Source organism: Pseudonaja textilis, unplaced genomic scaffold (genome assembly GCF_049901715.1).
Source record: "Pseudonaja textilis isolate UNSWEBS1 unplaced genomic scaffold, rPseTex1.2 PTEXSCF102, whole genome shotgun sequence".
Lineage (NCBI taxonomy): Eukaryota > Metazoa > Chordata > Lepidosauria > Squamata > Elapidae > Pseudonaja > Pseudonaja textilis.
Genome location: NW_028262847.1, coordinates 1 through 14067, shown reverse-complemented (window position 1 = coordinate 14067; position 14067 = coordinate 1). Strand labels below are relative to the sequence as shown.

Sequence of the window (14067 nt, the reverse complement as noted above, 5' to 3'; positions counted from 1 at the left end):
ACCGCCGGGGACCTTATGGGGGGCTGCGGGGAGGCGCAGTGTCTTCTGTAGTCCGCGTCATCTATGCCTGACTGATCGAGGCGCAGCGCAAGGGTTAAGGCCAGAGAGCTACGAGGTCCTAGAGCGGAAAGGAATGCCTACTTCCGGCCTTCCTTGGAAAAGAGCCTCACAGGTGGAATCGTCTCTCCCTCCAGCTGCTCCGGGCAACGTTCGCTCGCGCATGCGCCCTTCTTCCTCTGAAACTGCTGCTGCCGGCTTTCTGCGCCCGACGCTGCGAGGCTTCCCGGGCGGGAAGGAGGGGGCTCTCCGCGGGGGGGGGTGTCGCGCGATGGGAATCGGCTCTGCTCTGCCCCCTGAGGGGAGGCGGGCCAGGATTGAGCTCCTCCCTTTCCCGCCTTGAACTGCTCGGGTGGGGCCCCTGGAGCGATGGTGGGACTTTGTGCGCAGGGAGGGCTGGGTCTTTTTGGGGGTCCTAGAGGCTGCTGGGGGAAGCAAAGGGCCTTTCGGGTTCCCCCTTGGGCGCGGGGGGAGGAGTGTGGAAGGCGGGGGAAAAGGCCTGGGTGCCCCTCCCCGTGGGAAAGGAGCGGCGGATTTTCCCACGCCTGGCAAGATTCCACCCTGGGGGGAGGGGAGAAATCCTGGGATGTATAGAATCTATACTGTCTCTATAGACTCTCTAGGATGGGGAGAATGTCCGTTGGAGGTTGGACTTCTCTCCCTCTCTCTCTCTCACACACACACACACTTGTGACTGTATGATTTTAACTTTGTTGCTTGTATCCTAATGATTTTTTGACTGTTTCCTAGTATGATTTGATTGCTTATTGTTTCCTGTGACTCTCATTAAGTGTTGTACCTGATGATGCTTGATGAATGTCTCTTTTCTTTTATGGACACTGAGAGCATTTGCACCAAGACAGATTCCTTGTGTGTCCAATCACACTTGGCCAATGAAGCATTCATACACACACACACACACTCACCACAAATTGAGCAGTCCAACTTGAATGCTAACCAACCTAGCTGGGCTACCCAGCGGCCTCCCTCTTCTGCCTCTGCAGGGACCCCAAAGGTGGTTTGCCCAGCCATGGCCCCAATGGGAAGAGGGGGAAAGGAGTTGCCCAACCACAGCCAGGACCCCCAACCCTCCTGGGCGTAAAGAGGGGCCTTGTGGGGGGAGGAGAAACTTTCAGCCCTTGAATTGTAAGGAAGCAGAGATGGAGAAGGGGCTTCTGGGGGCTCCATTTGCCCTTCTTTTCCCCAGGGGAGCAAACTTTGCTGGGAAGGGATCCAGGCAGCCCTGATCTTTAAGGAGGAGAGAAGTTCAAAGTTCTCAAATTGTTCAGTGAAACTTTTTGCCTGAAGCCAAGTTCTCCAGCAGGGAAAGTTTCCATCCGGGGCCTCCTCCGGGGTCAGGGGGAGAAGAGAGAAGCTGCCACAGACTCCCTGTCTCTGCCCAGAGTCTCCCGGGAGGATTCGGCCACAGAGCAGAGCTGAAACTTTGATCATAATTCTCCCTCCCAGGAGGGATCCCTGGATAAGTCAGCTGGTTCTTGCACTCAGAGTTTGTTGGGCCTTTCTCTGCAGGGAAATGAAAGGGAAATAATCCCTATGTGGTTCATAATGACAGGGGCAGAGGTTGAATTAAATCCGTCATCTGGAATGGAGAGGTTTGGGAGCTTCATTCTTGAAATTGGCCCCAGAGGGAATACACGGCACCTGTGGATGAAGACAAAAAGAAGTGTGACATTGGTTGGCATCGTGGTTAAAGAGACAATCCCGGGAGACAGTTAATGTCTGAGCATGTCGCAGGTGTGAAATGGAAGCAACATTTTCTTTATTTGGAAAACAGATGCTCAGTGACACCTTCACAAAGGGGATGATGTAATAGTGTGGCCAGATTCCAAGAATAAAATGAACTTTAATGAAAAACTAGTTATCAGAACTTTGCATAGTTGAAAAAAATCACACCCAAAACCAAAACACATGCACAGAGAGGGAGAAGTCAGAGACAACCAAGTGAAAAGAGATGGAGGAATCAAGGCAGCCTCTCACCCCATGTGGGGAAGGGAGGGAGGGAAGGGGAGCTCAGGAGCTTCGTGTTGCAGATGGAAAACAGACATGCAAAATCCTCTTTCAACCTCCTTCTTTGAGGCCTGGGGATGCAGAAACCCATATCCCATGTTCCCCTGCCTCCCTTTCTTTTGTTGTAATAATTCTTTTATTTTTATATTTTAAAAACATCTCTTTTGGTGAACAGCGTGGTTCCAGGTTTTTACATTTCAATACAAAATGACCATAGTTACATATTCATCTTTGGTGTTCAATTTCATCTCATATGATTACTTATTCCATTTTCCTTTAAATATTCTCAAATATTCTTATATTCATTACACTTATCCAATTCCAATTCATATCATAATTTATTTCATTTTTCTTTAAATATTCTCATATCTTGTTTTACAGTATTATGTAAGGTTCTTATTTCATTTCTATATTCAGTACATATATTTACTTTTATCTGTCACATTTGCAATTTCATCACATACTATTATTCCATTCAGTGTTCAATAGGTTCCATCCTAATTCTAATAATCCAGATGTCCCTTTAATTGTCAATTCGAGCTTGCCACCCTTTTGCCTTATCCACTCCCCAATTTATTCCCTTTAAATCATTAAAAAGTTTTACCATAGTATAGTCATTTTTTAATTATGACATTCTACATTAATAACAATCTAACTACTACATATCACACAAGTATTTATGTGTGTGTGTGTGTCAGATTCCGCATGGTATTTTTTTCTCAATTACATTCTAAATCATCTATTTCAAAACTATTTATTCAATTAATTTTAGAAACTGTTAATAGTCTTTCCATTACAATTCTCATCTCATTTTAACTTTATTCACTGCTTCATTTAATATAAATTAATATTCTTACAGTAAATTCCATTTCCATATCTATTTCAATTAAATCTATGTCTGGTTTAACAATAATCCTTAAAAGAAAAATATCAGTTCCATTCTTTTCCATTTTTAAATCTATGTTCTTATATATCACGACACGTTACCTTGCAGAATCCCCCCTTCCTCTTCTTCTCCTATCCATTGTCTCTCATTCTCCTGACTATATAATTTTTTTTCATTGTTGTTTGCTTTCCACTTCCCATCATTTTCTGGTCCTTTCTCTTAATTCCCTTTTTTCCTTTATAATTTCTCTCCATTTCTTATTCCAATTATTTATTTTATCCCCTCCCTCTCTTGATTTCTCCTCTGTAATTCCTCTTCTGCTGTTTCCTTTTCCTTTGTTTAATTTTCCAAACAATTCCCTTTAATTATCACATCAAACCTCACATTTTTAACTTTAATTCTTTTTTTCTTGTTTTAATGTTGTTCCATTTGTTCTTTAGGGCTGGTTTCCTCTTTATTTCACTCCTCCCCCTCGGTTTCTCTTTGTTCTTCTTTAATCTGCATTACCATTTCTAATTTTTGTAGTATAATGCTGTACATTTCCAAGCTTTCTTTCATCATTTCCTTCCTATTTTGTTGTTCCAATTTTATTTCCACACACATTTCTCCCATTTTGTACGCTACTTCTTCTTTTATTTTCCTTTCTTTAATATTTATGTCCAATCCAATTGTCTAGTAGTTTATTGCAACCAGCGTCCTTTATATTAAATTTCAACAGTCAGTGTCCATAAATCTTTGTTTCCAGCTTCTTTCTGTTGATTTCTTTTCCAACTTTTTCCCAGTTCTGGTTCAGTTCTGTTTCCACGTTCCACCCTTTCTTTTCCCTTTTTCCCTTTTTAAACTTTCATTAATTTCATTAATTCCAGTTATTAGCTATTCTTTCTTTTTAACACGTTCAACTTCAGCATTTAATTATGCCTATTTAGTGCCAAAATCCAAATAGTTCCCCTGCCTCTTTTTCCGATGTAGAGGCCAGGCAAGTCCTGGGAAGAGGGAAGCCCAAGTCCCATGTTCCACTGCCACTTTTTTTCATACATGGGGCACTCAGGGGAAAGCAAAGCCCAGATCCATAGAGAGGGCTAGGAAAGAGGAAGGGATTTGAGGGAGGCCCCCATTTCTGGGAAGAGACTAACCTGGTTTATGAGTCCCTGGTTGAATGCTGGGGGACACAGCCCCAGGGTTTCTCCAGCCTCACTTGGGCTCCGTGTCTTTCCAGGAGAGGCTCCTGTCAGGAAGAAGCCATGCAGGGCCGGGTCTTCAGAGGGGGATCTGGGGTTACCTGGGAGGGAGAGGGAGAGGGGAGGGAGGAGACACAGAGAAAGAAAGAAAATAGATGAGCAACCTGTGAGTTAGCCAAGTCTTGGTGCAGGGCTTTAACTCCTCACCTCAGGGAAAAAGGTAGACCAGCAGTTTCCAAACTTGGAAGGTGAAGATGAAGGGACTTTAATTCCCAGAATTCCCTGCCCAGCATGATGAAGTCCATGCATTATTGGGTGGGGAACTCTGGGAGTTGAAGTCCATTCCTCTTCAAGTTTGAAAAACACTCATGCAGACCAACCTCTCTCCATGCGTTGCCTCCATTTTGGGAAACAACAGAGACCCCTGAAGAGACCCTCAGTCATTGGCCGGCTTGCAGAATGCAGAAAACGTGGTTTCTTTTGGCCATCAGAAGTGAAACAGGCCACCGTGAATTGGACTGACCCTCAATATCCCCTAAAGACCCAGATCCTGGTTTGGGAGCCATCCCAGCTGGTTCTGAGGCTGCCCTGGAGCCAAGCCTGGGACGCCCTGTGAATCCAGCCCCTTCCTGGCCCTTCAGGCTCAGGCAGAGTTGCCCAAGATCCCCAGATCCTGAGTGAGGCTCTCCGGCCACAAACCTCCTCTTCCTCCTCCTCCTCTTCCTCCGTGGCCGCTGCTCTCTGGTTGGGATTCCTGAGCCCCCTGGCTTCTCCCTGGGGGACGGAAGAGCCTCTGCTGGGCCTCCCTTTGGGGCCTCTGCTCAGGGCACGGCTGGGGCTGGAGTCTGGAGTCCAGGCCTTTAGGAGGCCCACATGGGTACCTACTCGATCTGGGCAGGACAGAGATCCACCCAGAGGACCTGGGAAAACCCCTGGGAAGCAGCCCCTCCCTCCTTCCTTCCTCCCAATGCCTGGCAGGAGGGAGAGAGAGAGGAAGCCGACCCAGAGAGGGTCACAGCCACGTTCTCCCTTTTTCTCGGTCTTGGGATTCGCCCCCAGCCTTTCTGCCCTGGGGTGCAGCAGCCCCAGTATCCTCAGGCCTGACCTCACTGGGAATACTGGAAACCAGCATCCAGAACCATTTCTGTGGCTCCAAGCATCAAAGTCACCAGTTGATCCTCTGAACACCCAAATCTCTATCCAGGTTTGTCCAGACATTGGGGGGGGGATCACTGACCCCCCCCTCCACCCCTAAAGCTGCCTCTCTGTCCCATTCCCATTGTCCCAACTTTTTTCCCTGAATACCAAACTCTGATCTGGTTCACACATTCAGCCAACCCCCATTCACTCAGCCGTAATTTACTCCAAGTGTTGCAGCTGCTGAAAACCCCCAAGGAGCCAGAAACGGATCCTAAGAAAAGCTCCCCATCCTGTGTGCAGACAAGCTGAGCCGACCCTCCCCACTACGTAAGTCCACACAACGCCCTTAACCCAGGTTGATGGAAGAGAACTGCAATGTCGGCAATAGGTGCCAGGCCAAAACACATAAAACCAGATGGTGGCATAGCGTGACGACCTGCTTCCGCATAAACACAGGATGGGGAAGGTTCCCACCTGCCAGAATGTGTGAAATAGAGTCAGCCTATTTCAAAATCTCCGTCCATATTTTCAGGGGCTCCAAGGACGAGACCCCTGCCCCTTAGAGGCTCCTTTGTGGGAAGGGAAGGGAGAAGGAAGCCGCTTTGAGACTGGTTCCCTCTAAAGCCCACCTCCTCTGCACCCCCAGGAAAGACTCAGGACCAGCTGTGGGCAAAGCCCAATTGAGATGCACCCAGCTTGCTAAAACTGCTGCAGAAAAGCCTGGAAACACCTGGATGCCCCCAGCAGCAGCTGGGAACTTGGCCCACTCAAGGCAGCCCAGGAAAGAGGGCTCCTTCCTTCCCAAAGCAGGTGAAAGAGGACTCAAACTCCCATGAGGCTCCAAGGAGTTGGGCTCACTCAGCTCAATGGATCTGAGCCCCTGAAGCCACCTGGAGGGACCTTCACCCAACCCCCTTGCAGGGACTCTGCCTGGGGTCCAGCAATGGGCACTGAGGGGCCCCACCGGTGCTGGGCTTGGCTGGAGGGCCAGGTCCAATCCTGAGCCCCCCAAAGGCACCGGAAGCCCCGTGAATCTCCCAAGAGACCCTCCTCCGGCCTCGGCCCTTCCTTCTGGCCTGGACCAAGCTGGGTCGGCTCCACACAACCCCTGACCCCTGCGGGAACAGCAGCCCCCACCTGCCAGGTGCAAAGCTGGCACACCAGACTCGGATCCTGGCAAGAGATGCAACCTGGGGACCCTCACCCCCTTCACTCTCCACCTGCCCTGGGCCCCCATGGGGAAGATCCCCCCCACCTGCCCTGCAAGGCCTGAGGGAGCCCTCTCCACAGGGCGCCCCACTTCCCAAGGCAGGAGGAGGAAGAAGCCCCTGGCTGTCCCCGGGGGAAATTGGCAGCAGGGGCCCAGGCTGACCTCCCCTCCCTCCTGGACCCCACCAGCCCCATCTGTCCTGCAGGTACCCAAGGCTCACCTTGGAGCTCTACCTGTCCCTACCTGTGATGTCAGAGCCGCTCTCCCTCCCAGCCAATCCCAAGGAGGGCCCCTCCCTCAGAGGCGGGCTTTCTGACAGCACCTCAGCTGCCCAGACCAGATTGGGGGGGCTCCCCCTGCCTCCCTCTCCCCCAGCCCCCCTCCCTCCCTGCCCTCACTAGGGAGGGGGTGGACCCCCTGCAGACCCCCCGGCTCTGCAGGACCCCTCCATGCCCCCTCCTCACAGCAAAGCCCCCTGCCAAACCCTCTCCAAATCCAGCCTTTTGGAGGCCGCTTGACCGGCAAGGAGGAAGCCAGGCCCAGGGAGGCCCCTCAGTCTCGGTCAGATGGGTGGGAAGGTGGTCCGGAAGCCCCCAGGGGAGGCCGGCCCAGAGATCTTGGCCAGGCTGCTCAGAAGCGGTTGCCATTGCCTCTTTCCCAGGGCTCCGAGAGAGCGGCTGGCCCAGAGCCTCCTAGCTGGCTTGGCTCCCCAGGCAGGCATGGAACTCAGCGCCCCCTCCCCGGATTGAAGCCCCATTCACCCAACTGATTCCACTAGCATCCACACGACCCTCCGAACCCAGTCTCTTCCCCAGGGGCCACATTCACACATGCACCTCTTAACCATGGTTTGTTTCCTGAGGTTGAACCTGTTGGCCAAGAAGTCAGTGGATGATGGAGACTCGGAAGCAGATTAATTCCTGGGAGAGAAGGTGAACAAGTGGAGATACACAGGCAGGCCTCGACTTACAACCATTCATTTAGTGACCGATTCAAGTTACAATTGCACTGAGAAATGGGACTTAGGACCATTTTTCACAGTTAATGACCTTTGCAGCATCAAATGCAGAGATCAGAATTCAGGTGCTTGGCCACAATTTCACGTTTACGACCATTATGGCTGTGTCCCAAGTCACGTAGTCCCATTTTCGACCTTCTGACAAGCAAAGTCAGATTCGCTTAACAACCGGGTTCTTAATTTATTAACTGCAATGATTCACTTAATGACTGTGGCAGGAAAGGTCATAAAAAAGGGGCAAAACTCACTTGGCAGATGTCTCCTGTAATGACAGAAATGTTGGGCTCAGTTGTGGTCGTAGGTCGAGGACTCCCTGTGTTGGGTACCCTTTTCTTCTGGCGAGGACCCCGTTCACACAACACGCTTGACCAGGCCGGGGTCCTCGCAGCCCCCCAGAGAGAAGCCAGAGGTCCACATGGAACCTCCTCAGGTCCAACCCTGGATGACCAGACCCCCCCTCCTCCCCTCCTCTGGGGTCTCCCTGGGACAAACCCAGAAGTTGGGATGGGCTCATTCCTGACCCAGGAGGGGCTTCCTCCCCTTTGGGCCTCACCCAGCTTCGGTCATGTTGAATCAGGGGATCGGGTCACAAAAGAGGCGAGGCGCTTAAGTGAACATTCAGCTCTTTATTTCAGCTCTGGACATGGACAAAGACAAGTGTGTAAAACCGCTTGGCTTTATGCAGCCGCCGGCGGCTCGGCGGCCAATGGCAGCGCTTGAATCTCCCGCGATCGGCTCGGCCAATCGCGGTAGATCCTAAGCGCTCCAATCACGGCCGGTCAGTCAGCCAATCGGGCTTCAGTCCAGGTGGGCCAATCAGGGTGCGAGTTTTCCAAGAATGCTAATACAGAACACCCCTCCCCTCATGGTTTCGTCTGACGCCGCGTCGTGACGTAGTCGCGTAGGTAGGTGGGGCTTCGAGTTTGCCTGGCCGACCTGCGCGGTTCAGTCTGTGTGAGGTCGCTGGCCGGTTCGGACGGGCTCCGCGTCGCTCTCCCCTCCGTCGATGGAACCGCCTGGCGAGGTGAGCCGGGCCTGGCGCCGCAACTCCCATCCGGGTGTCCTGGGCTGGTCGAGTTGTGGTTTCTGTTGCTCCTGCTCTGTTTTCCCGGGCTGGCTGAGCTGGCTCGGCTGCACCTTCCAGGTGAAGAACCCGTCTGCGACAAGTCGAGGTCTGTAGGTAAGTCCGGTTGGTTTGCTTGGTCGTTCCTGTCTTCTGGTGGGTGGTGTTCGGCTTCTGGTGGGTGGTGTTCGGCTTGCGCTGGGGTGTGTGTCATGGTTGGTTCCGGTCTTTCGTTGGTTTCTGGGTTGGTGGTTGAGGCTTCCCCTCCCTCTCTGCTTTCTTGGGCCGCCATTGTTGCTGGGTCGATGGGGGTGTTGGCGGCTAGTCTGGATCGTAGCTGGTCGATGTGCCGCTTCCAGCTCCTTCCGTCTGTTGTTTGTAGTCTGTATGATCGGGCCGGTTACCTGCGTTATTTGTGCGGGTACCCAGAGGAGGTCTCCGTGAAGTTTTTTGCGTGAGCGGCATCCCGATGTTGAATGTCCGGTACCGGCTGGAGGAGTCCGGGGTTTCTTTGGGTTGTAGGTGGGGTGTAGGCGGTCCAATGGGGATCTTAGTTTCCTCCCCATCAGCAGTTCCGCTGGGCTCTTGTTCGTTGTTGTGCTTGGCGTGATGTGTTGTATAAACAGTAGTCTGTTTATTTTTTCCTGGATATCGCGGTTTCGATTTTCTGAATGGCCTTTTTGTGTATTGGACCATTCGTTCCGCCCTACCATTTGCCGCCGGGTGAGCCGTTGAGGTTAAGGCGTGTCTGATGCCCGTTCGCCAGGTATTTTCAAACGTTATTGCCGTGAACTGGGGCCCGTTGTCCGACACTATGACGTCCGGTAACCGTGCGTTGCGAAGAGTCTGTTAAGCTTGTCGATGACCGCTTCAGTCGTTGTTGTTCTCATGGTGCTTACTTCCAACCAGTTGGAGTAAGCGTCTACAGTGATGAGGAACGTATACCCCTTGGTTGGTCCGGCGAAGTCTATGTGCAATCGCGACCATGGTCCTCTCGGCGTTTCCCACTCTCGGATTGGGGCGGCGGGGGGGGTTGGCTCTTGACTCTTGGCACTTGCTGCACCCAGCGACCCAAGTTTCTATTTGTTTGTCCATCCCCGGCCACCAAGTATAGGTCCTGGCCAGGGCTTTCATCTTGACGACCCCTGGGTGTCCCTCGTGTAGCAATGCCAACACTCTGTCTCACAGTGCTTCCGGTATGACCACCCGGTCGCCCCAGAGTATGCAACCCTTTTGTGAGAACAGCTCAGTTTGGCGGTTTCTGAAGGGTTTGAAATATTCGTTACCTTCAACTTCTGGCCATCCCCGCTCTACCCAGCTCAGTACCCACGCCAGCCGTTTGTCTTTATTTGTTTCATGGGCAATGTCTGGCGTGGTTAAGAGTGGGCACGGCATGGTCTCGATCTGTAGGGTCGTCGTTGTGGGTGCTGGGTCGTCGTCTACGTCCGGTAGAGGTGCCCGGCTGAGTGCGTCTGTGTGCAGAATGGTCTTACCGGGTCGGTGTGACAGCTCGTAGGAGTATGCCGCGAGGAACTCGGACCACCTCGTCATCCGGGCGACAGGATGTTCGGGGTGGCCTTGTTCCCTGCGAGTATTCGAGCAGGGGCTTGTGGTCCGTTATGATTGAGAAGTTCCTGCCGTAAAGGTATTCGTGGAACCTTTTAACTCCGGCAACGATGGCGAGGGCTTCTTTGTCTAGTTGACTGTAGTTTCTTTCCGGTTTTGCTAGTGTCCGGGAGAAGAAGGCGATGGGTGCTTCCTTCCCGTCCGGGTAGGGTGTGGCTGAGGACTGCTCCTATGCCGAAGGGTGAGGCGTCGCATGTTACCGAGAGCGGGAGGGTCTCGCTGTACTGAATCAAGACTGCGTCCGATGTTAGCAAGTCCTTGGTTCGTTGGAACACAGTCTCCTCCCGCTTCCCCCAGGTCCAGGTGGCCGCCTTATCGAGTAACCGGTGTAGGGGTTCTGCCACGGTGCGCCTTTTGGGGTAGGAAAACATTGTAAAAGTTAAGCAACCCCAAAAATGCTTGTAGCTCCGCCTTGTTGGTTGGTGTGGGGGCTTCCTTGATGGCCCTGAGTTTCTTCCGGTCGGGTGTATTCCGTGCGGTCCAGAAGGTACCCAGGAACTCGACCCTCTCGGTGTGCAGTTGGCATTTGTCCCTTTTGACTTTAAGACCGGCGTTTTGAATTTGTTACACCGCCCTTAAATGGGTCTCCAACTGTTCTTCGGCGGCGGCTGCGATCAGCACGTCGTCAAAGTAGGAACCACCCTTTGATGCCCTGGAGGAGCCTTTCCATGAGGCTTTGGAAGACTCCTGGGCGACGCTGACTCCAAATTGGAGTCGGTTGCAAAAAGGCCCCCCCGGTGTGTGACAATCGTTTGCGCCTCGGCTGTCTCCGCGTCGACCGGCAGTTGTTGATATGCTTGTGCCAAATCGAGTTTTGCGAAGACCGGCCTCCCCAGTGAGTGCAGGAGGTGCTGCACTACGGGACGGGGTAGGCGCTTTGTTGTAGCGCGTGATTAAGGGTGGCCTTGTAGTCCCAGCAAATTCTAATGGAGCCATCGGGCTTGATGGGGGTGACTATGGGCGTCTCCCAACGGGCATGGTTGATGGGTTCTAGCACCCCTTGTGCGACGAGCTTGTCTAGTTGCTCGTCGATTTTTGGCTTGAGTGCAAAAGGCACTCGCCGGGGTTTTAGGCGGATAGGGGCGATGTTGGGGTTAAGGTTGAAAGATATAGGGGGCCCTCGGTACTTGCCTAGCGAGTTGTCGAAGACTTCCTGGAAATCCCTCACGAGGGTCGCTTCCCAGTCGGCCGCATCTGTGCGGTGGATGCCGGTCACTTCGATGCCAAGCGGGGCAAACCATTGTAGGCCAAGCAAGCTGGGGCGGTCCCGGTCCACGATCGTGAGCGGCAAGACGTCGGTGTGGTTCTTGAACGTTACCTTGAAGTGCCCGATGCCAACTACAGGGATGCGGTTTCCCTGGTAGTCTTTCAGGATTAGCTTCTGGTCATCCAGCTCGTTGCGGCGGATGGTCGGGACCAGGCGCTTGATTGTGCGCCATGAGACCATTGAGAGGAAGGACCCAGAGTCCACTTCCATCTCGCAGGGCCTCCCATGTTCCGCAGCTGGGCCACGAAATCACTGATGGACTCGCCTTCGCGGTAAAAATCATACCTGCGGATGAGGATGGGCACAGTGGGGGCGTAATGGCGGCGCAGGATGGGCTCGAGGTCAGCCCAATCCATCTCCTTGACGTCGGCGGGCCTCACGAGTGCCTTGGCCATTTTGAACACCGCGGCCCCACAGTGCGTTAAGAATACTGCCCGCTTCCTCTGGCCGTTGGCGTCCTTGAGGTTACTGCATTCCAGAAACATCTGGAAGCGGTCAATATAGGACTCCCAGTCTTCGGTTGCTGGGTCGAATGGAGCGGGCGGCAGGGTGCTGGCCATCTTGTAGGGCGCTGGTCACCGATGCCACGTGCTAGTTGGTCCTTGCCTCACGATCCCACCTTCGTCGCCAGTGTTGAATCAGGGGATCGGGTCACAAAAGAGGCGAGACGCTTAAGTGAACATTCAGCTCTTTATTTCAGCTCTGGACATGGACAAAGACAAGTGTGTAAACCGCTTGGCTTTATACAGCTGGCCGGCGGCTCGGCGCCAATGGCAGCGTCAATCTCCCGCGATCGGCTCGGCCAATCGCGGTAGATCCCTAGCGCTCCAATCACGGCCGGTCAGTCAGCCAATCAGGCTTCAGTCCAGGTGGGCCAATCAGGGTGCGAGTTTTCCAAGAATGCTAATACAGAACAGGTCAGACACAGCTGGGAACCTCCTGGAGGAGAAGAGAGTCTCATCGCACATCAACCTGGCCCTGAAAAGCCACAGCTTGAACCCAGAGCCACCCAGGATCTGGTCTGCCGCCTCTGAGAGCAGAATTTGAGGGACGTTCAGAGGGAGAACTTCCAAGCGGTGGAACTCCCTGACAGGGTGGGCCTGGCTGCCCCTTCAGTTCCCCCCCTCACTCAGCCCCCCGTTTCCCCTTCTGGGCCAAGAAGCCCATATTAATGTCCCCCCCAGTGAAGAAACATCCTCCCTGAACAACGGATGCCAATAAACCAGGAACAAAGGAGTTCCAACAGCACCTTCAAACCCCTTGGAGGTTTTTTGGTATAGAAAGTCTCGGCCCCAGAAATCGGGAAGGTCAGAGGGGTCCCTCCCACCCAACAGAAGATCCCCACACCAGAGGAAGAGCCACCAGATCTCCAGAAATCATCCCTGTGATAAGATGGGTGGCCAGTAAATTGGATGGATGGATGGATGGACAGACAGATTTGGATTGATAGATCTCAGCTGCAGACTTTACAGTCCATTCTTTATTTAAAAAACTAAGAAACATCACAATGTAAAGAATCTTGGTGTATTATAGGAAGATTGTAAGATAACAGAGGAATGACAAGAAAATAAAAATAAAAAATTTCATCCATTCTATATTTTTCTCCCTATTTACCCAATGATCTAGTCCACAAGTTGTCACTTTCCTGCTTCTTAATGAGCTTTTATCTCAGAATTAATATTGCTAGAAAAGATGGAAAATGAAATTTCACTTCAGGCACAAGCAATTTTAAAATCGGCTGCAATTAAGATCAATATATAGGATTATGACATAGAACAAAATTCCAAATAATCTTAACCTTGGGCAGAGATCAAGGGTGCCGATTGTCATTAGAAGACAGGCAACACTAGAGTTAAATGGCATTAACTTGAAGTGGCATCAAACTCCATAGCTCTGAGTGACCTTCCCCAGCAATCTCTGGAGACAAGAGGCCATGTTGAAGGACAGCAGAAGTCAATTCCCTGGGTGCTGAATTCTCTTCCCCAGCATCACTTTCTGGACTTGCCCTGACTGGGAGGAAGGACCACAACCACAACAGAACAATGATAACAGGGGTGTATCTGTAATTTTTACTAACATGTTTTATTCCAGCCTCCCCTCTGCAGATGGAGCCCGGAAAAAGTTCAGGATCCCAAGAGGAGAAGTTGCTTCTTGCTGTAATTATGACTATCTGGGCCTTTGAGACCTGTGATGCTATATTTCCAGTTTTTGACTTTGATGCAGGCATTAGACTGAAGCCACATGCAAAGGATCTTGTATCAGAAAAGGATAAATTCCTTGGGTGAACCTCTCTAGGACCAAGTTTTGGGACAGGTGCAGGCTCTGCTCTTGATTGCACCTTTCTCTCCTTTGCAGATGAAACTGAGTGATTCTCTGTTTAGATCAGGAAAGCCACTGGAGCTTCTCAGAGTCTTTGCATTTCTCCAACTGTTTCTGTTGTTTGTGTTAGAAACAGGAAGTGGATTGATTCATGCCACGAATGATGGACCTCCTGCTTCTGCTTCTGCTGCTGCTGGTGTCCCCATCAGTCTGTGGGAAGCTGAGGAGGAAATGCCCATTGAGTTTGGAGCACCAGGATGGGTACAATCCATGGA

At 51.8% G+C, this 14067-nt stretch overlaps 1 long non-coding RNA gene across 3 annotated transcripts; it reads left to right on the top strand.

Moving 5' to 3' along the window:
* The first annotated feature begins 43 nt into the window (after positions 1-43).
* LOC148123763 (uncharacterized) lies at positions 44-13889 on the top strand. Of its 3 annotated transcripts, XR_015740540.1 has the most exons (4): positions 44-172; positions 1588-1812; positions 5209-7582; positions 13579-13880. It is a non-coding gene; the product is annotated as an uncharacterized LOC148123763 (long non-coding RNA). The 3 variants fall into 3 exon arrangements; XR_015740538.1 differs by lacking the exon at positions 44-172 and having other exon boundaries at positions 552-1812; positions 13579-13889; XR_015740539.1 differs by lacking the exon at positions 44-172 and having other exon boundaries at positions 552-1812; positions 13565-13889.
* Positions 13890-14067: the final 178 nt, after the last annotated feature.